Below are 25,328 nucleotides of genomic sequence, written 5' to 3'. Positions count from 1 at the left end.
AAAAGAAAGAAGAAAGAAAAGAAGAAAGAAAAAGGAAGAAGAAAAAAGAAGAAAGAAAAAGGAAGAAGAAAAAAGAAAGAAAAGGAAGAAGAAAAAAGAAAGAAGAAAGAAAGAAGAAAAAGGAAGAAGAAAAAAAGGAAGAAGAAAAAGAAAGAAGAAAAAAAGAAGAAAAAGGAAGAAGAAAAAAAGGAAGAAGAAAAAAAGAAAGAAGAAAGAAAAAGGAAGAAGAAAAAAAGAAGAAAGAAAAAGGAAGAAGAAAAAAATGAAAACCAAATGAAAACCAAAAGAAAGAAGAAAGAAAAAGGAAGAAGAAAAAAAGAAGAAGAAAGGAAGAAGAAGAAAGAAAGAAAAAGAAAAAGGAAGAAGAAGAAAGAAAGAAGAAAGAGGAAGAAGAAAGGAAGAAGAAGAAAAAAAGAAGAAAAAAGGAAGAAGAAAGAAACCAAATGAAAACCAAAAAGAAAAACAAAGAAAACAAAACAAAATACTTGGCAGTGCTCAATAATCTTATTTTTTAATTCCTCCTCCTCTATGTCCCCTTAATCTTATTTTTTAATTCCTTTATACTTAAAGAATTTTTACTACATGCAGGAGTGACATATGGCGGACGATAGAGCCGAGCCGCTTAGGGATCCGGAGGCTGAACGTTATTTAATGGGCATCATCAACAACGAGATTCCTTATGTGCCGGGCTCAGAATATGAGCAACAAGAGGATGTAGTCTCTTCTTTTCTGAACCTTGACGGTGGAACAGAGATTGTCGATGATCAAGAAGGTGAAGGAACGGACATTGTCGACGGAGGTCAACCGTCAACAAACGACGATCTCGAATTGCAAGTAGCAACCACCTCCGGCGAGGTATATATATACATTGAGCCTCTCGTGATACAAACTTACTGAAATGTGAATACATATGTATTAACGCGCGCGACTCTCTTTCTTTTTTAGCCCTCCGGATCGAGTACGACAAAGCGTGGCAAATCCAAGGCGATGAAAACAGGAGAAACATATGCCATTGAGTTTGTCAGTGAAACCGGCAAGCCCCTACAGCACACCTCAAAGTTTATCAACCAATGCGGAGTCGTTGTTAGAGACAACGTCCCGATCACCGTCCAGGAATGGAAGGAGCCAAAGAAGGCACGTCTTGGTTTCAGTTTTGTCGACAAGAGAACGAAAAAGGATTGCTGGAGAAAGCTTATGGAACATTTCATTCTACCTCCGGAATACAACAAAGTCGATGAATTCGGTAACGAGGTTCCGGGTGGACGTCAGAGGAGGAGGCTAGTTAAAGAGTTCGCTCTTCAGAAGATGGGCGAAGCATTCCGGAACTTCAAGAAAAATTTAACCCGTGACTATGTCAACAAGGGCAAGACTCCGGATTTCAATGGACAACATGAGAAACTGAAAGATGATTGGCCAGAATTTGTGAGGCAAAAGCAATCGGAGCATTTCAAGGAAATATCGAAAAAAATAAGGATAATGCGAGTAAGAAAAAGTTCCATCATATTATGGGGCCAGGAGGATACCGCCTTTCGGAGCCTAGGTGGCAGAAGATGGAGGAGGACCTGAGGGTGCGAGGAATCCCTCTAGGTACAGAGGGATGGGACCCAAGGGCCAAAAGCTGGTGGTACGGGCATGGGGGATCGCTAGACCCGGAGACAGGGGTGTGTGTTCACCGGCAGAGACAGTTTGCTCCCACCCAAGCCCTTATTGACGCAATGACCCAAGCTCAAGAGGGCTTGATCAAGTTCAACAGAGAGAAAGACGCACTGACAACAGCCCTCGGGAATGATGAACACGGAGGACGTGTACGAGGCAAAGGCAAAGTTCCGTGGAAAGTAGGGTTTTCCCAGGACAATGACCCGTACTGTTACAGAAGCCGTAAGAGAAAGACGGACCGGGATGCAGATCTTATGACGAAGTTTGCATCGGAACTCCATGAGTTGAAGCAGACCGTGCATGAACTAGTGAAAGAAAAATCGGCTGCAGGGCCGCATGAAGATCATGAAGCGGATCGCGGAAGCCAGCAGCGGAGAAGCAGCGTGGCTTCCACGGATGCCCCGCCTGGTGCTAGTGCACCGATGATCGAGATTCGTGCACCGGAGCCTCACTACCCCGTGGATGATGTAAAGGAGATGAAAGAATGTGATCTGCATTATCCCGTGGGGAACGTTTCCACGAAGGTAGCTAGCGGCAGTGCTTTACCCTGTACACCTGGAGCACTCCACCACAACAACCCCATTGCATATGGCTATGCTCGTGTCACGGTGGAAGACATAGTCCAAGGGTTTGAGGACCTGACAAACCTACACCCGAAGGGGAGAGAAGACTTGGAGATGTCAAGCGCCAGTTCATTCTATGGAAAAAGAAGTACATAGTGTTTCCAGGCGAGGCGCCAAGGCTAGCAAGTCCACCCCCCTCCGATGGTGGTGGTGGTGGTGGTGGCGGTGGTGGCGGTGGTGGTGGTCGTGGTGGTTCACCTACACCTCCTTCACGCCATTCGACGCCGTCCCCCGATCCACAACCTCCGGCGGGTACGACGCCCCCCAATCCTCCTCCGGCGGGTACGACGCCCCCCAATCCACCTCCGGCGAAGAAGCAGAAGCAGGCGGACAGCAAGGAAACCCGCTCCTGGACTATTAACCCGGACCCTTATGTACCTAAGACCACAAGGGTACCGGAGCCATCACTGAAGCCTCTCCTCCCAAGGCCTGGGGAACTTAGTGAAGCTGAAACCAAATTGGCCGCGTCTGCTGATTATGAGAAATGGAAGGCGGATATGAAGGCGAAAAAAGAGCCTGAGCCCAAGCAAGTATTCACTGAGAAGCAAAAGAAGTGGGCTAAGGATTTTTTGACGACACCGTCCCAAGCCGAGCTGAATATGCCTGACGACTATGGACATGAACTTCGTAGGCAAGCAAAAATATTGAAGGAGGAGAAAGAAGAAAGTAAAAAAAGCGGGAAACAAGTTGACCAGCTCGGGATGCAGAAGAAACAATCGATCCCCCCGCTCATAGTGAAAGCCGGTCCGGAAGAGGACCCCGAGATCATAGCAGCTGCGGCAGCACTTGGATTGACTGTAGCGAGTGCCATGAAACAAGCGTCCGAGATGGGTTTGACTCTTCGTGCCTTCTTAGGCCTTGAGGATGCGCCAGTATGTGAGATAGCATTACAATATGTGCGGAATGGGCCTCTCGTCGAGCCTGCGCGGGAAAAGAGTCTACCACCACAAATGCGAAATCTGCTACATTGGTACAAGCAATTCATAACATGGGCCGACAAAGAATATGTTTATGCGGATGTTACAGATGAGCATCACACCAAACGGTACTCTGTAGAAGTTCATATGAGTGAATTGTTCCAGCTGTTCAATCTGCGCGACCTCGACAAATCTATGCTGAGTTGCTACGTTCTGTAAGTGATTTATTTCTACCTCATCTCGTTCTTCATTGCCTGCACTATATATATATATATATATATATATATATATATATATATATATATTGTCCTAACTATATTGTTGCGTACGCTATTATGCAGATTGAAGATTTGGGAATGCAAAATAAGAAACATCCATGATGTTGGGTTCATTGACCCACATATCGTTAATGGACATGTGTTACAACATCACCCCGAAGACGTGGAGAAAGACTTGTACAAGTTTCTTAGAAAGCATCAACTCAAAAGTCATATTCTATTTCCTTACCATTTTGGGTGAGTGTTTCTCTCTTGTGCCCATTCTCTTTTGTTTACTCCATGCATGGTATGTCTAATCGATGAGTTATGCATGACTGTGCATGTAACGTGTCCGCAGGTTCCACTGGATTCTGCTAAATATTGAACTTCACACCTCCAGAGTTCAAATCATGGACTCTATGGATTCGGATCCAAAGCGTTGGGCCGACATGAGAAAAATGCTGCAAAAGTAATTATTTTCAATCATTTGAGCTCTATATCGATCGGTCTCTTTCGTTCATTTCCTAATATCAAGTAACTAATAACTCCCTTGTTCATTTAATTTTCTTTGCCCTGTAGGGTTTGGAGACGGTTCTCAGAAGAAATTGTCGGTGAATTCAAACATGAGCTAGATTTCAGAAGGTTAGTTAATGTGGATAAGCAGCCACCGGGGACCAATCTATGTGGATACTATGTTTGTGAGAACATCCGGAGACACACCTCTGAGCGGAAGGCATCGGATAGCATGCGGAACGCGACGGATAACTTGCGGAGGAGGCTTAGTCCAGAAGCTCGCTTCCGACCAATTCAAGAAGAATTAGCAGGATTTTTCATGAGGGAAGTCATCAATCCTAAAGGAGAACACTATACCGAGGACGAAGAAATTTATATGCATACCCGAGATTGAAACTTGTTCGAAGTTGTATATGGTCATCCATCCTAATTGTGTATGGAAACTTGTTCGAAGTTGTATATGGTCACCCGAGATTGAATATATATTATATATTCCTCTTGAATTCTTCTTGTTTGAAATTTCATATGCATGTATATAGTAGCGTAGAATATGTGTACTGAAACTTTATCAAAATTAAAATAAAACACAAAATAAAATATAAAAGAAATAAAACACTCCAAACTAAAAAGAAACCAGGTTTAGGGGGGCTAAAACCCTAAACCTGCGGAGGAGGCCTTTAGTCCCGGTTGGCCACGAGAACCGGGACTAAAGGTCCTCCGCCCCGACGGACCACTGGCGCCCACGTGGACGGGCCTTTAGTCCCGGTCAGCCACAAGAACCGGGACTAAAGCCTTTAGTCGCGGTCCGTAAGAGGCGCGACTAAAGGGGGGGGGTCTTTAGTCGCGCATATTTAGTCCCGGTTGCACAGCCGGGACTAAAGGCTGTTGCGAACCGGGACTAAAGGGCTTTTTTCTACCAGTGTATATACATGTACAGATGTGGAACATATGCAGGAAACCTCTTATACAACGGGATAAATACAAAGGGGTACATGACCTATATTATAACTCTAACACCCCCCCCCCTCAAACTCATGGTGGAGGAACAACACTGAGTTTGGAGAGATAAAAGCCATGTTGTGCTCTAGTCTGGCCTTCGTCAGGAAATCCGCCAACTGTAACTCGGAAGGCACATACTGAATAGCAATAACCTGATCCTGCACAGCAGCGCGCACATAGAAAGCATCAACACCAATATGCTTGGTGAGCTCATGCTTCACAGGATCGCGCGCAATGCTAATAGCACCTGTACTGTCAGATAAGAGCAGAGTCGGTGTAGTGACAGAAACACCAAAATCCTGAAGTAACCACCGTAACCAAGTCACCTCTGCCGTCAAAAGAGCCATGGCTCGCAACTCAGCCTCAGCACTCGAACGGGAAACTGCAATCTGTTTCTTCGTCTTCCAGGCAATGAGAGAACCGCCAAGAAAAACACAGTAAGCAGAAAGTGAACGGCGATCAGAAGGATCACTAGCCCACGTAGCATCCGCATAGGCCTGAAGCTGTAAAGAACTGGAGCTAGGAAAGAATAGACGGTGAGAGTTGGGGCCCGAAGATATCGGAGAACACGAAGGAGATGACTATAGTGAACCGAGGTGGGAGCAGAGACAAACTGACTCAGAATATGAACCGGATAAGAGATGTCCGGACGAGTGACAGCTAGATAGACAAGACTGTCAACAAGATGACGATAACGCGTCGGGTCAGGGAGAGGATCACCATCAGTAGCACGGAGGTGAACATTGAGCTCCATAGGAGTCTCAACAATGCGCTCATCAGTAAGAGCAGCATGAGCAAGAAGATCCTGGATATACTTTTCCTGGGATATAAAAAAGCCATCAGAGGTAGAAGAGACTTCAATCCCAAGAAAGTAGCGAAGAGGTCCAAGATCAGACATAAGAAACTGCTCACCAAGACGGGCCTTTACAAAGGCAATATACTCGGGGTCATCCCCAGCGATGACCATATTATCAACATAGAGAAGAAGAAGAGTCCGGCCACGAGGAGAAAGGTGAATAAACAATGCTGGATCATGAGCACTTGCTGAAAAACCAGCAGTAGTGACCACAGAGGCAAAACGCTCAAACCAGGCGCGAGGGGCTTGCTTAAGGCCATAGAGAGAGCGACGAAGACGACACACCATGCCATCAGGAACAGAATACCCAGGTGGTGGCTGCATGTACACCTCCTCACGCAGCTCACCATTAAGAAAGGCATTCTTAACATCAAGCTGAGATATAGACCAGTGGCGTGCAGAGGCAACGGCAAGAAGTGTACGAATAGTGGTCATATGGGCCACAGGAGCAAAAGTCTCGTCATAATCACGACCATGCTCCTGCTGAAAACCACGAGCCACGAGACGAGCTTTGTGACGCTCAAGAGAACCATCGGAGCGAGTCTTAACCTTGTAGACCCACTTACAAGTGATGGGACGGACTCCGGGAGGAAGAGAAACAAGATCCCAGGTACCAGTGCGTTCAAGAGCAGCAATCTCCTCTGCCATCGCAAACTGCCATTCAGGATGAACAACAGCCTGACGGTAAGAAGTCGGCTCAAGAACAGCAGCACCAGCAGTGGGAAATCCAAAACGATCAATAGGCGGGCGAGGACGAGAACGCAAGCCATAAGTAGGCTGAGAGGAAGAGGAAGACTCATCCAAGGAAGCATCCACAGGTCATGAACAACGAGTGTAATGCTGAGGAAAAGATGGAACAAGAGAAGGAGGAATCGCCAAGGTAGAATCGAGGGGTGGCGACGAAGAAGTCACCGGAGATGAAGGTGTAGAATCCGGTGACATGCTAGGTGAGGAGACCGGGGAAGATGGTGGCGGCGAATCGACGAGGGGTGGAGAAGTAGAGGGAGTGGAACTAATAGGCACAGGCGCGACAGGGGTGATAGGTGAGTCAGGAAAAGCGAGGAAAGAGATATCATCCACTGAAAAAAACGAGGAAGATGGGCGTGGGTAGAAAGGACGAGACTCATCAAAAGTCACGTCTCGAGAGATACGCATCCGATGACCGATAGGATCCCAACAACGATAGCCCTTATGCTCATCACTGTAGCCTAAGAAGACACACTCAACAGACTGAGCGGTCAGTTTGGTGCGTTCGCGAGGGCAAGAAGAACATAGCAAACACAACCAAACAAGCGAAGCATTGAATAATCGGGAGAACGATCAAAAATACGCTCAAAAGGAACACCACCCTGCAAAGCAGCGGACGGCTGAAGGTTGATGAGATAGGCGGAAGTGGAGATAGCCTCAGCCCAAAAATGAGGCGGAAGAGAGGCGGCGATCATCATCGCACGAGTCGTCTCAAGAAGGTGACGATGCTTGCGCTCAGACACGCCATTCTGAGCATGAGCACCAGGACAAGAGAACTGGGCAAGAGTACCCTGCTCAGCAAGGACACCACGCAACATCTTAGAGATATACTCACCAGCGGACTCAGCACGAAAAACACGAATGGGTGAAGAGAACTGAGTATGAACCATGGAAGCAAAACGCTTATAAATAGACAACACCTCACTACGAGAAGTCATGAAATAAAGCCATGTGTAACGAGAAAAATCATAGATGAAAATAATATAGTATTTATGACCACCTTTCGAAGCGAAAGGAGCCGGACCCCATACATCAGAATGGACTAAATCAAAAGGACGCTTAGACACTGACTCACTATGTGAATATGGTAACTGAATCTGCTTGCCAAGACGACAACCCTGACACTCTAAAGAGACATCTCCTGAGACAGACCCCAGAAGACCTCGACGAACTAAAGATGATAACCGAGAACCACACAGATGACCAAGTCGATGATGCCACTGCTTGAAGGAACCAGTAACAGAGGCGACAGCAGCGGAGGGACTGGCGATGGTGGTGGCAGCGGAAGGAACATGAAGCCAGTCCAACTCCCAAAGACCCTGAGAATCACGACGGCGAGGGCCAGCCCCAACCAGAGTGTGCGTGCGACGATCCTGGACAGAACAAGACTCAACATCAAGGATGACACGACAACCAGAATCAGTAAGTTGACCGGCAGAAAACAGATTCATGGTAAGTCGAGGAACATGAGCAACATCAGGAACAGAATAAGAAGGAGTGGAAAGATGGCCTCTACTAGCAACAGAAAGTGGAGTACCATCAGCAGTGAAGACATGAACAGGAGAATCCAGCGATCGAAGAGAGGACAAAGCGGAAGAATGAGAAGACATATGAAAAGAAGCTCCAGAGTCCAGAACCCATGGGGATGTACCTGACTGTGTAAAGGGCGGGTGCTCAGTGCGGGAAGCATCAGTCACAGAACCAGCAGTACCCGTCGAGGAAGAACCTGAAGCCGCGAGCAGACGCTTAAGTCTCAGAATATCCTGCTCAGTCAAAGCAATGGCTGAAGCTGGCGAGGGAGATGACGAAGTCCCTGAGGAGGATGATCGCGCCTTGCGCAGGTGTTTCCGCTTTGTGTAGCACTGGGACTCAATATGACCATCATTGTTGCAGTAGTCACAATGTGGACGGGGGCGACCTGAGCCTCCAGAAGGAGTGGGCAAGAGCGGCGGAGCACTCGAGCGAGAATGGGGCGGTGCAGCAGGTGGAGTGGAAGAAGCCCGAGTAGCGAGCACAGAGGGAACCTCCAGCAACCCAGCACCACGTAGGCGAGTCTCCTCAGCACGAATCTCTGAAAGCGCCTCCATGAGAGAAATACGGCCACGAGCAAACAACTGAGCACGCCGGGGCTCAAACTCCTTACAGAGCAGAGACAGGAACTCGTAGACGCGATGAAACTCCAAATCGGCCTGGACAGCCTGGCAGCAGGGGCAAGTACGACAACCAGCACTGCGGAGAGAATCAAGCTGGCGCCAGATAGCAGAACTCTGTGCATAAAAGTCATCAACAGTAGAGTCACCCTGCTGAAGAGCATGCTCCTGACGAACCACAGAAAGGTATAAGGCATCACCAGAGGGCTCATAGCGCTGACGAAGACAGGTCCACATCTGGAAGACAGTAGGAAGACCCAGAAACTCAGAAGCAAACTGAGGCAGAACACTAGCAGTGAGAACAGCTGCAGCACGAGCATCATCATCAAGCCACTGGGTGTAAACAGACAAAGCACCATGATACGTCTGAAGAGCCTCCTCATAAGACAAAACCCTCTCATCATAGGCGCGATCAGCAGCCTCATCAGCAATCTTAGCCGCATCCTTGGCGGCCTGATTAGCATCTGGAGGAAGAACCAGTGGAGTCAGCGGAGTAGGGGCCACCGGAGGAACCGGACGTGGCGGACAGCAGACCTCGCCAGAAAGAACACCCCAGAGACGGATGCCGCGCATGTGAATGCGCATGAAGCCAGCGAACTCGGTGTAGTTCGTACCATTGAAGATCACCGGACAGCGAGGGACAACAACATAGCCCGATGCAGCAGACATTTTTTTAGCTGAGACCCGAAATCAGCAGAATCCGAGACCCGACATCAGCAGAGCACCGGACGAGCGGGAGACCGGGTGGCTGGCGGGAGCCACGAGCGGGCGGGAGACCGGAGCTGGGCGGGAGACCGGGTGGCTGGCGGGAGCCACGAGCGGGCGGGAGACCAGGGATGGGCAGGAGACCCGGTGGCTGGCAGGAGACCACGAGCAGGCTGGGGACGCTTCAGGCCGGGGCAGCAGATCGGAGACCACGAGCAGGCCAGGACGCTTCAGGCGGGAGACCGGGGATGGGCGGGAGACCAGGAGCAGCGTCGTCGGGCGCGTGTTGAGGAGCGTCGTCGGGTGTGGACGCTTCAGGCCAGAGCAGCGGATCGGAGCAGCGGCGGCCGTCACGACGGGATCGAGCACGAGTTGCGGCGTGCGAAAAGAAACCCTAGAGCTCTAATACCATGTTAGGAATAAGCAACTTGTATTCCCATGAGGCCATAGGCCGATATATATACATGTACAGGTGTGGAACATATGCAGGAAACCCCTTATACAACGGGATAAATACAAAGGGGTACGTGACCTATATTATAACTCTAACATAAAGTTCTTCACGAGTCCAGTGACCAGCAAGTAGAAGCTTGAGCTTTGGCAGAAAAACGGAGTTTTTGGCGAATGCTTTTACTCCTGTTCCACGAATGTCCAGCGTCTCTAGGGACTGAAGCTTGTTGAGCTGCTTGGGTAGTTCAGTAATGCCAGTTCTCCGGAGGCTTAAGTACTTAAGTTGGATTGCATGGTTGCAAATGATTTTGACATGGTGGTCCTCCACATCACAGCAGTGTTCTAGATCAAGCACTTTCAGAAGTCCCAAGTGGCTTGACGAAGGAAGTGACTTCAAAAACCGTGAGTTGGTGTAGTGGTCGATTTGAATGTGATCCGAATGGCACTAAGCCAAGTAAAGGTGATTGTTGTTCTTTACAAAGTGATCTTCTCTTGCAATCTGTGTAAAAATGTCAAGGAAGGTGTCATCCCTTGTATACATCACCTTTCCTTTATCGGATTTGACCCCCGGTATAAGAAACTCGTGGGCGATAAGCTGATCAAAACAGTGGTCAGCTTCATCAAGTGCAGTTAGTCTGCCTCTTCTAGCAGTCATGCCTTCAGCGGCCCATATTCTTGCCAATCTTCTCCATTTAAAGCTTATCATAATTTCGGGGAAAATGGACATATATAGCAAACAGTTGATGCAGTTGCTACTCAGATTACAAAACTTCAGTACTTGCCTTGCGTTGTAGGATGATAGTGTGGTGGAGTTGTCCAGGTTGTCACACAGACTCTGCAAATCAGCTGCTGTCCTGTTAGGATTGGCATACAGAGCACGCAGAAACAACCTGACTGGCAATGGTTTTGAGACAATTTCCTCTAAAATGGACCGCAGCTCAGGATGGCCCAACCTGTATAGCTTCATGAGGGACATTGCCTTGTCTACGTAAAAATGACTACCAGTGTCCAAATCTATTTTTAGGTCTGGACAAAATGATTGGGCCACATCAATTGAAGGTGTGTTGATCACTATGACAACTTTTTTACAGAAATCTATCCCAGAGAAAGCAGATTTGACGCGGTTCCATAGAGATCTATCCCAGACATCATCAATCACAATCAAGGATGTTTTACCTTTTAGGTGTAGCTGAAGCTGTGCGATAAGCTCTTGCTCTTCCTTCTCCTTTGGCCGAGTGGTAAGCTCTTCCTCATCATTCGGCTGAAGCCGTGCGGTAAGCTCTTCCTTCTCCTTCGGCTGGAGCGGTGTGATAAGCTCTACCTCCTCATTCGGCTGAAGCTGTGCGGATTCCAAGTCGATCTCTGATGGACTGTCTAGTGCTGCCAGGATCTTCCGGAGAAATGCGGCCGTTTCAGTCGATTCCTGCCCTAGGCAGATCCAGGCCTTGCAATCAAATAACGTCTTGAAAGAAGGAGGGCTTGCGCTTCCCACCATTAATGCGTTGCGGTAAGCCTTCCCTACAACGGATTTGCCCTTCCCACCTTTTGCTACAACCGCTACGGCTTGAAGGCAATCACCATACTGATAATTCAGGATGGATTCCAACTCATAGTAGCCGTTCATGCGGTAGTTGTGAGGATAAATATCATCAGCCCAGCTGCGCCGTGTCTCCTTTTCCCATATTGATGGCTCCTTGGCTTCAGCATCTTCCTCCTCCTCGGTGTCATCATTTCGGGCACCTTGCCACCCTGCCTTCTTCATAACCCTGGCAGCAGCTAGTTTGGGCATTTTGACGTCGTACCTCATGCGCCTCTCCCCCACCTCGCAAGACCGGATCTTGAGCTCCCGTATCTGATTGGCGATGCGGTGACGCGTCGGCAGTGTCCACACCAGCTTGGGCAGCCGGCGCAGGTAGCCTAGGAGGCCTGGCTCCCTGCGGCCAGCGCCGATGCTCTGGATGTACCGATCAACGCTGTTTTGGGAGGCGTAGGCAACCTCCGCGACTTGCTTCATCCACGCTCCGACCTGGTGGTGGTCCTCCTCAGCGGCCTCCGCCACGTGCAGGAGGAAGCCGTTCATGCTCTCCATCTCGTCCTTGATGAACTGCACGTCACGGCGGACGCCACCGAGCAGCTGCACCTCGTCGACGAGGAGCGTTGTGAGACGCCCCAGGAGAGAGTCAACGGCGCCCTGGGCGGAGCCCAGGGTCATATCTGCCATCCTTCTGGCCGGTCTCTAAGACTCTGAGCTGTCGAACGAGGATTATGCAAAGCCGGCCAGCAAGGAGGCCTTTCAATGGAGGATGTGCGAAGTGGAGCTCGCAGGAATTTGTCGTAGCGTGTGTTTTGGTTGGTGACTACGAGAGGCCAACATCTTCATCTTAAACTAACGCCTCCATCTTAAACAAACGCCAGAAGCCAAACTTTGGTTGGTGAACATTTGAGCTATTCAGTTTTTCAAGTCTTTATATCGTATTGTATTATTTATTACTCCCTCCGTTCCAAAATAAGTGCCTCAACTTATAAAGTTAGTATAAAGATTAGACACTTGTTTTGGGACGGAGGGAGTACTACTAATCTATTCAATGAAGAGATAAGTTCATGCCAAGTCCGTTTGGTAGACTCAACCACTACGCTTCATTTGGTAGGGCACACTAATTGAAATCGCCACTTAGTCACTTTTTCGTTTTAGAATACAGGCGGCGGGTGGTGTGTTCGGTGATCTTTCGCGGCGCGAGCCAAGTTCTCCTTCATAACTCGCAATTAGATTTGGAGCTGCACTGTTGCTAACAAGGGTGGCTTATTGATTGGCTTGGTTCTTCATGTGTCTTCTCGCCGCCGTTGCGATGTCGCCCTGGTTGGTGGTCGTTTGTGTAGGAGTCACTTGCTAATGTCGCCCTGGTTGGTGGTCATTTGTGTAGGAGTCACTTGCTAAAGGTGAAGTGATGACGATGATGCCAGTGTGCAACCTCAATAAGATTTTCTCTCTAGCTGCGTGTGATATATCTTGTGTTTGCCCGATGTTCTGACGGTTTTCCCCGGTTTTGCGTTAATTAATGGAACAACTCTTAATTAATGAATAGAGCCTCGAGGCCTTCGGCTTAAAAATATATATTATAATTTAAAAACTATAGATTTTGAAACTTAATCCATATGTGAATCCAATAATATGCGCATTCAAATCCAACACCTGCTCTTCCTCTACTCTCATCTCGCTACCTTGCCACCACCGTGCAAAGCATGAGTGAGTTGGGTGTCGAGTTCGTCGTCCCTAGGCAATTTCCGCGGCTTTCAAATGCTTCGTGCGAGCTCGATGGCGACTATGCCTGTGGCAGTTGATTGCATTGCAAACGTCTTTTCCTCCTCATACATAACTGACATACATCAGTGGCGTGAGTCTAGCCTAGTCAGGGCCATGCTGTCTAGGGCGCACGCGGCGTTCAAGGTGTCGACTGCTCAGAATTGTTGGAGCCGATGATCTGACCGTGTCAGCATCGGCCAACCATCGGGTTGCGGTGGACACCGAGGACTCTCTGCAGATCCGATGGATGTTGCTTAAGGCTCGTACTTGCGAGGTTGCGGGATGCGGTAGGAAGGCTCCTCGTGGGTTTTGGTGGTTCTCACTTCGGACAGTTTGCGTTTGACTGTGATATGCAATCTATGGAGACGGCTTGACGCAGAGGTTTTGGTTGTGCATCACCGGCGGCTGGATTTCTGACCCATCACATGTAGTTTCTGGGATTGAGGAAGTTAGTGGTGACAACACATGAATGGTTTTGATTTGGTGGTGCTTCTTGAGTACAATCTAGAGCTCCAAGTCCCATATTAGGTATCCTCCTATCTCGTCTCAAAGTTCCGACGCCTTGGGGGTACCTATTGATGGAAAAGATGAAAACTCTAGGTATAAGCCTAGAAGCCAAACTTTGGTTGCTGCACATTTGTTCTGTCCAGATTTTCAAGTCTTTCTATGTAATATATTCAATGAAGAGATAAGTTCATGACAAGTCCATTTGGTAGACTCAACCACTCTCGGTTAGTCATTCTTTCCTTTCTTAAATATAGACGACAGGTGGTGTGTGCGATGATTATTCGCGGCGTCAGCCTTGCATAGTTCTCCTTGGTAGCTCGCCATTAGATTTGGAGCTGCGTTTTCGCTGACAAGGTTGACTGATTGATTGGCTTGGTTCTTCATGTGTTTTCTCGCGTCCATTGCGATGTGGGTCGGGTCGGTGATCATTTGCGTCGAACTTGGAGTGACCTGGTCAGTGGTTGTTTGCGTCGAACTTGAAGTCACTTGCTAGAGGTGAAGATAATGCCAATCTGCAACCTTAGCGACGTTCTGTATGCAGAGGAGGGTGATGTATCTTGTGTTTGTATGTTCTGAGGGTTTTCCCCTGATTTTCTGTTAATCAAAGAAAACTGTTACTTAATGGATAGAGCCCTGAGGGATTCGGTTTAAAATGTATTATAATTGAAAATTATATATTTAGAAACTTCGTTGTCCATATATGAATCCAATAATATGATTTTGGTGGACCAGAAACATAAGCAGCCAGATGAAAATCATGCGCTTCCTCCCCGCTCATCTCACTCTCCCTTGCCGCCATCGGGGAGCACATGCCCAAGCACTTCAATTTAACAGGATTGTCGATAGCTTAGCCGGTTTTATTTTGTATATATGATTCCTTTAGTTCCATGTCTTCCGAGTACTTTATCCTCAACTATGATTTCACATTTCTATCAAATACATACACAATCCATTATGTCGAGTGGTCCCTTTGCATCCATTTCAGATCGACATAGCACCCTCATCATTATTTACTCAATAAAGGTTCATACTTTTGTTATGATTTGTCTGCTGCAGCTGACTGGATGCATCTGATGTGGGTAACGATGTAGGCATTTTAAACTGAACGATACTAACAATGTACGCATTTTAAACAGAACAATATTTTTGGGCCATCAATACGATGTCTGCTACTAAAGTAATGCAGATACTTTTCCTTGTGCGCACAAGAGCAACAACTCTTGAATTTTATTAAAAAAAATACATATTTCTGCGTGAACAAATGCTAACAATAGCACACGATACAACACAACACAACAGATAACTTGAATTCAAGAGTGACCTGAGCAAACACACACCAGTTCAATCACTGCAGTGCACATAATAACGTATAAAACAGACAAGATAAATCAAATACTTAGGAGTGTTGTCGCAAAAAAGAAATATGTTGGAGTTGAACTGGCTGGCATAATCCACAAAGAATGAAATCCTTTTCTTGGCATACATTTCTGCCCCAGAATAAAAGCATCATTGAGTCCTGTGGTGAGGTCAGTCATCTCCTCCTGAACCTAAGCACTGATTCAGTTTGTTACCAAGATAGGCTTGTTCATGTTTGCTTCAATTGCTAGTTTCACACTTTGCAAGTCAAATATGCCTGTCAGCTCGAGATTTTTGAGTCTTGGAAGGCGCTCAATCCCCGAAAGAGATTTTTCACGAGTAGAAGACCAGGTTAACTTCTTCAGATTAGGACATGCCTCATTGTCAAAGTTGATAGTGGTAATGGCTGAGCACGCAATGTCAAGGAACTTAAGACTCTGAAATGCATCTTTTTTGAAGGCGAGTGTACTTCATTGCAGGACTCCTGTTGGAGCCTAAGCCCGGACAAGCTTGTAAGCTGGCCAAGGATTATGAAGTCATCGTCTGTTATGAAAGTCATACGCAGGGTCATTTTGGTAAGTACCTTGAGCTTTGCAATCCATGAAGGCAATCCATTTTTCAGGCCACTGATTTTTAGCTTATGAAGATACTTTGGATATATTGGGCTTGCATCTTGCCTGTTCATGTTCTCATAGTCTTCGTCGGTTTTTGTGACTTGGATTGACAGTGAGCGAAGAAATCCAAGATTTCCAGTTGCATGGTACAAATGCCTCAAGACTGATGATGCTTTACTTCCGGAGACAACCACACCCAACTTAACCAACTGAAGTAGGTAGCCAACATATTGTAGTTCACTGCCATCGCCAGAAACTGCAATATGAGATATCACCTGCAATTCTGTCATGTCCCCGATATGTTTGGGCATCGCCACGGTGGAAAACGTCTGCTTTGATTGGACGTCACCATTTACAACAAGCTCTTCATCAGTCCATTGGCCAGCAAGTAGATGCTTTAGCTTTGGCAGAAAAATGGAATTTTTGGCAAATGATTTTATTTTTGTTTCACGAATGTCCAGGGTCTCTAGGGACTGAAGCTTGCCGAGCTGCTTGGGTAGTTCAGTAATGCCAGTTTTCCGGACGCTCAAGTACTTAAGGTGGAATGCATGGTTGCAAATGATTTTAACATGGTGGTCCTCCAATTCATTGCAGTCTTCTAGATCAAAGACTTTCAGAATCCCTGAGTGAGTTGACGATGGAAGTGATTCCAAGAACTCTTGAGTGGCATTGGACTGTTCAACTGTTGCTTGGCGGCCACAATTATTCCAACACGCCTTCTCAGCTTGCTGCGGTTGGCCTTCATAGTGAACCGAAAGGCGATGAGCCAAGTCAGGATGATGGTTGTTCTTTACAAAGTGATCTTCTCTTGCAATCTGTGTCACAGTGCCAAGGATGATGGCATCCATTCTGCAGCTCTTCACCTTTCCTGTATCAGACATGTCCCTTGGTGTAAGAAACCCGTGGGCGAGAAGCAGATCAAAAGTGGTCAGCTTCATCCAGTGCACTTAGTCTGCCTCTCTGAGCAGTCATGCCTTCAGCGGCCCATCTTCTTACCAATCGTGTCCGCTCAAAGATTGTATCTTCAGGGAAAATAGACATATATAGCAAAGAATTCTTGCAGTTGCTTGTCAGATTACAGAACTTCAGTATTTGCCTTGCATTGTTCGATGATAGTGTGGTGGAGTTGTCCAGGTTGTCACAGAACCTCTGCAAATCAGCTTCTGTCCTCTTAGGATTGACATACAGAGCACGCAGAAACAACCCGACTGGCAAGGGTTTTGAGACAATTTTCTGTAAAATGGGCTTCAGCTCCCAGTTGATGTTCGTTAGGGCCATCGCCCTGCCTAAGTACCAATCACTACTAGTGTCCATATCTATGTTCAGGTTTGGAGAAAATGAATGGGCCACATAATTTGAACGTGTGGTGATCAGTATGACACTACCAGGAGAGCAGCTCTGTTTGAGGAAAGCAGCTCCGATGTGGTTCCATAGATATCCATCCCGGACATCATCAATCACAAGCAAGAACCTTTTACCATTCAGGCGCAGCTCAAGCTTTTCGATGAGCTCTTCCTCCTCAGTCCGCCCAAGGTTTGGGACAAGCTTTTTCATCTCCTTCGACTGAAGGTTTGTGATAAGCTCTTCCTCCTCATTCGGCTGAAGCTGTGTGATAAGCTCTTCCTTCTCCATCGACTGAAGTTGTGCGGATTCCAAGTCAAACTGATCTGATGGATTATCTAGTGCTGCCAGGATCTTCCGGAGAAACGCAGCCACTTTAGTCGATTCCTGGCCTAGGCAGATCCAGACCTTGCAGTCAAATGAGCTCACGACAGAAGGAGCTTTGTAAGCCCTCGCCGCCTCATATGTTTTGCCCTTGCCACCCATTCCTACAACTGCTATGACTTTATAGTTGTGTCGCCGCCGAACATGATTTTCCCTTGCATCCATCAGGAACGGTATCAAGAGGTCCTCACAGTAGCCGTCAACCCTGTCGCGAGCAAGGCGAAGGTCAGCAAAGCGGCGCCGTCCACCATCTTCCTGCTCGTCGGTGTCATCATTTCCAGCAGCTTGCCACCCTGCCCTCTTCATAGCCTTTGCACGATCTCGGTCGGGCTCGGGCACCTTGACGTCATACCTCATGCGCCTCTCCCCCACCTCGCACGACCGGATCTTGAGCTCCCGGATCTGACTGGCGATGCGGTGACGCGTCGGCAGCGTCCACACCAGCTTGGGCAGGCGGCGCAGGTAGCCTAGGAGGCCTGGCACTCTGCGGCCAGCGCCGATGCTCTGGATGTAGAGGTCGATGCTGTTCTATGAGGCGTAGGCGACTTCTGCGACTTGCTTCATCCACGCTCCGACTTGGTAGTCCTCCTCGTCGGCCTCCTCAACGTGCCGGAGGAAGCCGTTCATGCTCTCCATCTCATCCTTGATGAACTGCACGTTGTGGCGGACGCCGCCGAGCAGTTGCGCCTCGTCGACGAGGACTGATGCAAGACGCGCAAGCAGAGAGTCAACGGCGCCCTGGGCGGAGCCCAGGCTCGCGTCCGTCATCCTTCGCGTCGGTCTTTCAGCTGTCGATTCGAGACACGGCGAGGATTAGGAAAGGAGCAAGGAGCAAGGAGCAAAGAGCAGGCCTTTCAATGGAGGATGTCTCCGGTCTCTCTGGGTGGGCGAAGTGGAACTCCAAGGAATTGGTCGTAGCGCGTGTGTTTTGGTTAGTGGAATGCAGCCAACTCCGGTGACTACGAGAGGCCAACATCTTCATCTTAAACAAACGCCAGAAGCCAAACTTTGGTTGGTGAAAATTTTGAGCTGTTCAGATTTTCAAAGTCTTTCAACCGTATAATAATCATTCAATCTTCTAATCTATTCCATGAAGAGATAAGTTCATGCCCAGTCCGTTTGGTACACTCAACAACTACTCTTCGTTCGGTAGCGCGCACTAATTGGGAATCTTTTGCGATGCTAGCCTTTGCATTGTTCTTCGTAGCTCACCGTCAGATTTAGAACTGCGCTGTCGCCGGCAAGGGTGGCTGATTGATTAGCTTGGTTCTCCATGTGTCTTCTTGTGACCTCTGTGATGCGGACTACAGAAAAATCGCACGTTGCCGTGTCCGTAAGCCAAGTGTGAAAACACGAGTACTCGGCTTATATCGAAATAAGCCGAGTATGAAATAAAAGACGCACGGCAAACTAAGATCCTCGGCTTAAGTCTAAGGAAGACCGGTGGTTCGAACAAAAGTTTCACGACTTATGTACAAAACTCAGCATAGTCCAAAGAGGCGCCCGGCTTACAGCTAGGGCTCGGCAACGGACGTTGCCACGTGACAATCACGAAGGCTGCAGACGGCTCCGTGATGGCTATTTGTAACTCGAGCACCTCGATAAACAGCACTTGACTTACACATCGCCTATTTTCCCCAAAAAAAATTTTGTGCAAAACATGATTTTAATGTGGTGCATTTATTTACTTATTACAATTTATTTCTTTCCCCTCTTTCTTATTATCCATTCCATATGGGCTAGTTTTCATCGCCCGTTGGATGACCCCAATTTCACAATCTCTCTAACTAATTAATTACCATCATTTTGCCATTTTAAAGTTGTGAGGTATTGCCTTATACTCTTCGCACCCTCTAGTGTACCCATATTAGGATCACATGCAAAAGAACAAGTTGTTCTGAGCCTTGACGTGATTTGAAGAATCTCTAGTTCGGTAAGCCCAGAAACGTCTACCCCTAGCTTTTCTTCAAATGGGGTGATTCCATCTACACTACATATTTGTGTGTTTAAGTTGTTATAGGACCATGAGAAAATCCCTACAACCTACGGGACAGTCCGGTAGGTAGGTTCATGACTTAAAAGTGCTGGTCCCGCACTTCGAGCCGATGCGAGGGAATCTTGTGAATGCATGTGCTCAAACTTGGTCTGTCGTGTCACCATGACCTACCTAACACAAACCAAGAGGAATTTACCATGGCCAACCCCCTCAAAGGAGGGTCGAAGGAATTGGTCGTAGCATGTGCTTTGGTTGGTGGAATCGAGCCAACTCCAGTGACTACGAGAGGCCAACATCTTCATCTTAAACTAACGCCTCCATGTTAAACAAACACCGGAAGCCAAACTTTGGTTGCTGGACATTTGAGCTGTTCAGATTTTCACGTCTTTCTACTGTATTAATCATTTAATCTACTACTCTATTCAATGAAGAGATAAGTTCATGTCAAGTCCGTTTGGTAGACTCAACTACTACTCTTCATTTGGTAGAGCGCAATAATTGGTAATCGCACACTTAGTCATGCTTTTCTTTTAAAATACAAGCGGCAGGAGGTCAGTTCGGTGATCTTTTGCGAGGCCGGCCTTGCATAGTTCTTCGTACCTCACTGTCAGATTTAGAGTTGCGTTGTCGCCGGCAAGGGTGGCTGATTGATTAGCTTGGTTCTCCATGTGTCTTCTCGCGACGGTTGCGATGTTGGCTTAGTCGATGGTCATTGGCGGCGAAGTCGGACTGAATTGCTAGAGGTGAAGTGATCACGATGACATCAATGTGCAACCTTGACAAGGTTGGTGTGTGAGATGTATCTTGTGTTTGCTGGATCAACGGGTTTTGATGGTTTTCACTCGGTTTTCCGTTATAATTAACCGGACGACTCTTAATATAGATCGGGGGAGTGGTTAATTCATTTCACATAGGAGGCGGCCGGCGCTTTGGCGTCTTAGGCAGGGGCGGCATCGACGGACTGGCGGGAAGGGGGCGGCATCGGCAGAGGTCGGGTGGGCAGGAGTGCGGCATCAGTATACGGTAAACATTTTTCAAGTACACACTGAACATTGTTTTTAATATATAATGAACAGTTTTCAAGTAGACACTGAAGAATGTTTTGAACATATAATAAACATTTTTCTTATGTATGTTGAATAATATTTTATGTACAATGAACTTTTTCCAATTATACGATGAACAGTTTTCAGTTATACCATGAACATGTTTTAAATATGTGGTGATCTTTTTTAATATAAACTGAAATTTTTATAAAACACATACTGAACAATTTTATAAAATATTTTTTCATAGGTTTTTAAATATCTAGCTCGTAAAAAACAAACGGCGAGTTTCTTTTTGGAAAAGTCGAAGAGGAAAAATAAAAAATAAACTATACACGAGCAGAGTGGGCCGGCCCAACTGCCCTGGTTTCAGCGAAGCCTCTTCATTTGCCGCCTGAGAGAACTCTGCTGATGCATGTGCCCACGTAGGCTCCCAATTGGTTGTCATATGATTTCCCGCCAGATGTGAGAGATGAGCTGAATAGATGGGGATCGAACAGAAGGGACAGGCTCAGAACTGGTAAAGCTTATATCATCAGCTAAGAATGATGCCTAGTAACCACAATCTAGTGTGAGTCTTTTTTTTGTGAAAAAAACTTTCGATCTATTCATCTTCAATCATGATAGTACAATGAACACTAGAAATAATAAAAATTACATCCAGATCCATAGACCACCTAGCGATGATAAGCACTGAAGCGAGCCAATGGCGCGCCGCTGTCATCGCCCCTTCCTCGTCGGAGCCGGGCAAACGTTGTTTTAGTAGACAGTCGGGAAGTCGTCGTGCTAAGGCCCCATAGAACCAACGCACCAGCAACCGCCGCAGATGAAGAGTGTAGATCAAAAGGATCCAACCTGAAGACACACGAACGAAGACGAACGACGAACAGATCCAAGCAAATCCATCAAAGACAGATCCGCTAGAGACACACCTCAACACACCCACCGATGATGCTAGACTCATCACCGGAATGGGGGCTAGACGGGGAGACCTTTATTCCATCTTCAGGGAGCCGCCACCGTCTCGCCTTCCTGAGCAGGACGCAAACCCTAAAAAAGCTCGAAAAATGGTCTAAAAACGGAGCCATCCCATCAGCAAGGGCGGAGATCCACTCCGCCTCCATGGCCCTAAGGCCACTGGAGACGGGACGGACCAGCGCCGGCGCCGACGGGAGGCAGAGAACCCTAACTTTTTGGGAGGCGGTGAGTCTTTGTCTTGTTTCAAAATGCAAGGATAGTCCTACAAGTATCTTTTTACAAGCATGTACTGCACATTATTTGTAATCTAATATTAAATTATTTTTCTGCACGAACCATTTACCCATGCAATTTTCAGATGCCATAGCAATTTGGAGACAGAATACTCCAACCCCAAACATATAGCCATTGCACAACTCTCCCCCAACCCACCGCGCTGATATACAAGGCCGTGTCCCCAAGTTCTGCGTGTCCCACTATCCAATAAGGCTCTATTCCTTTGCATGTCTCAAGTCTTAACCCCTCTGTCCTTCAAAACAAACTCATCGTCTGTAAAGCTCCCCGTCAACACAAGAATTTAACATTTGCCTCTTCCTTCTACTTTTACATACTTTTTATTCTTTATTTGTTAATACACTGCAGATTACTTGCTGGATTAATTGGCTTAATGGCTCCATGACGTGCTACTATGTGTAGAGCATCTGCCTCGAGTACATGGTCTTTTACTACTCTGATTTACCAATTCCATTTCTCGACATGCCTTTGCCAAAGGACACTGGAAATGGTGCAGGGGCTCCACTAGATCATTAGATGAGATCAAAAGAGGCAAAAGACACTTCATGCAGAAATGGAGACATGTAGTAGTTTCTCTATAATGTTCTGGAATATTCTACTCATTTTAGATTCCATGTCATGACCTTAAGATAAGTTATTATCATACAATGGATGCAATATTTCACTGGGTATTTCCCTCATCAGATACCTTTAGTTACGTGCATATTTTTTACATTTTACCTGATATTTTGTAACGATTGGCCAATCTGGCTCAAACTAGGACGACATTTCACACATAGCCATCTCCCATCTGCATGTTGGTGCCTTGGCTGTGTTTATTTCCACTCATGACTCATGCTATACACTGTATGGATTCACGTCATCACTTATGTGTTAGCCTTTGGATAAATTGAGGTGTGCATCATAACTTAGCTAACGTGAAATCATCCCATCACCCCACCCCCATGTCAAAGCAACTCAACAAGATGAGAATACATCAAAATGCTTAAACGAAAAATGGCAACCCCATTTTGAGCTTAAACGATGAGTATGACCTATGATCAAGTGTCTTCACTTGACTCCTAAGTCAATATACTCTAACATAGGTGACTTTGTCGCCGACCAATTCTAGATGAAGTTCTCTGTTGTTTCTTTGTGCTCTTGCATTTGTCTCATGCATGCTAGTTCCCCTTTCAAAAAAAACTTCATCTAGATGTCTTTTCTTTTCTCTGTTATTTTCTGCATTTCCCTGCATCCAATTCATTGCAAATCTTTCAGTTAATTCCTTGCATATCCTTGTGACATATTATTTGCCTAGTGAGCTGAGGTGACAAGAATTTACTCTCTGGGTTGAACTCGGTCTCACCAGATTGATTTCTTCGGCTGAACCGAATCAAATCGGTGCCATCGATTACAACCACTCGGTGCTACCGATTTCAGTCTTGAGACAAAATCTATGTCACTAGCATTCTGCATACCTGTCCCAGCTCCACTCTTTGTAACTTGTCCTCTACCAGCATCCTATTACATGTGGCTTTGTAATGTGACTCCAGGATCAAACCTACTTGACTCATGCTTCAGAAGTCCCTTCTTGGAAATTGATGTCAAAGGGGGAGAGAGAGCACATCAAAGCTTATCACATAAGAGAGAATGCACTCATAAAAGCTTCTCCTGATGCTCCTATCCTTAAGAGGAAAGTTGTATCATGTCTTCAAGAGGGGAAAGACATGATAGTATATGTTATGACTTTATCTTGCTCTGATTTTCTTGTTTGCTCTGATTTTCTACTACCCTAGCTTCTCCCATTATCCCATTGTCAGATTCAGGGGGAGAAAGACATCTAAGGGAAGAAAATCTTTGAATTCATTGCATATCTTTATTCTTGGGGACATGTCAATAACCAAATAGAGTACCTAGTACTCACACTCTACATCTCATCCCAGTCTTGGTATTCTTGTGTTCTTTAGTTCTTGCTCTGTCTAGTAGATGTTCTTGTGTTACCTGGCGCCGTTGCCGGGGAGGTGAGTGCTTGAAGGTATATCTTTAGATCTTGCAATCGAATCTTTTTGTTTCTTTTTTTATCACTAGTTTAGTCTATAAAAGAAAACTACAAAAAAATGGAATTGAGTTTGTCTCATACGCTTCATCTTTTTAATATCTTTCGTAAGTATGATGAAAAGGAAAATTATGCTCAAGTGCTAGAAGAAGAAGTCTATAAAATGTTTGGCACTAAATCTTTGAATGATGAGCATGATTGCAATGTTGTTAGTATTTACTCTTTGAATATCCATAGTACTAATGATGATTGCAGTAGTTATGATGAAAATGTCTCCTATAAGCATGTCAATTTTTGTGGAGTACATTGGGTTTGCAAGTACACACCAAATAGAGAAGATAGATACTGCAAGAGGCATAAGCATTTAGAAACAAAATTGTTGCAAGAAAGGCTAGAAGTTTGTGCTGAAAATTTAAATATTTTTCGTGATCCTTGTGAACTTTGCAATGAACATGGTCATTTAAATCTCCAATGCAAATTGTTTCATGATCAAATCGTGTCCAAAAATTGTGATGACTTGATTTCCCTTGCACATCATAATGAACTTAGTTTGCTTTTGGGTAATGAAGAATTGAAACGTGCAACTAAGATTATTCCGGAATTTGCCCTTAAAAGATTTCTTGATTTTGATGTAGAGAAGATTTATTTGTATTGTGCAGTGAATTGCATTGAAAATCCTTATATTGCCAAGTACCTAAAGAAAATAAAGCAAATAGAAGATGAAGAGAACACTAATGAAAGGGAATATACTTCCCAATATCCTCCTATTATTTCTTATGATGAATCAGGTAACAAGGAGGAGCTTTCTATTCAACCAATCTCATCAATAAGGAGCTCACAGAAGAAGGTTGAACCCACACATAATGTGAAAAAGAAAAAGAAAAATCGGAGAAGCAAAGGTAAAAAGGTATCCCTCCCAAATGATGTTGCTCCTACTACTCATTGTGATGATGATAATTGCCATACTATTGGTGCTATCCATACTATTAATGATGAGAGTGATTATGCTTATGATATGAAAAGGCTCAAGCTTGGGGAAGCTATGTTTGATGAGGATGACATATTTGAGAATATATTTGCTGAAATTAATGTTTGCCCCAAGTTTGGGGATGCTACGTTTAATGAAGATGATATTTTTAGCCTCCCAAGTTTTGATATGCAAAGTTGTTATGATGATAGCATGCCTCTTACCTATGATGATTATATTGATGAAAGTGGGTTTGGAAGAGTGTCAACTTTAGGAAGTAATGATCCCACTATTTTGGAGGATGTTGAATCTTATTGTGATGAATATGAAAGTGGATTTGGAGAGGTCATGACTTTATTTAGTGATGATTCCACTATCTTGGAAGAGGTTTCAATCGATTATGATGAGAACAAAGTTGCTACTTATGATGATTATTGTGATGAAACTTATGCTATAAAAAGTAGTGATGATTATATTTATAAAACTTGTAATGATTATGATTACCCTTTTTCTGAACTTTATTCTTTCAATGTAGAAACAATTTATAGTATTCAAGTACTATTCCGAATAAGAAGAATTTTGCTTATGTGGAGAGTACTAAATTTTCTAGGCAAGTAGATCATGAAAAGAATGCTT

General features: G+C 45.9%; 1 pseudogene; it reads right to left on the bottom strand.

Moving 5' to 3' along the window:
* Positions 1–15,228: 15,228 nt before the first annotated feature.
* On the bottom strand, positions 15,229–18,174 carry LOC123050692 (disease resistance protein PIK6-NP-like; annotated as a pseudogene).
* Between the last annotated feature and the right edge of the window lie 7,154 nt (positions 18,175–25,328).

This window comes from Triticum aestivum, chromosome 2D, assembly GCF_018294505.1.
Source record: "Triticum aestivum cultivar Chinese Spring chromosome 2D, IWGSC CS RefSeq v2.1, whole genome shotgun sequence".
Taxonomy (NCBI): Eukaryota; Viridiplantae; Streptophyta; class Magnoliopsida; order Poales; family Poaceae; genus Triticum; species Triticum aestivum.
This window is presented reverse-complemented; position numbering and strand designations above follow the sequence as displayed.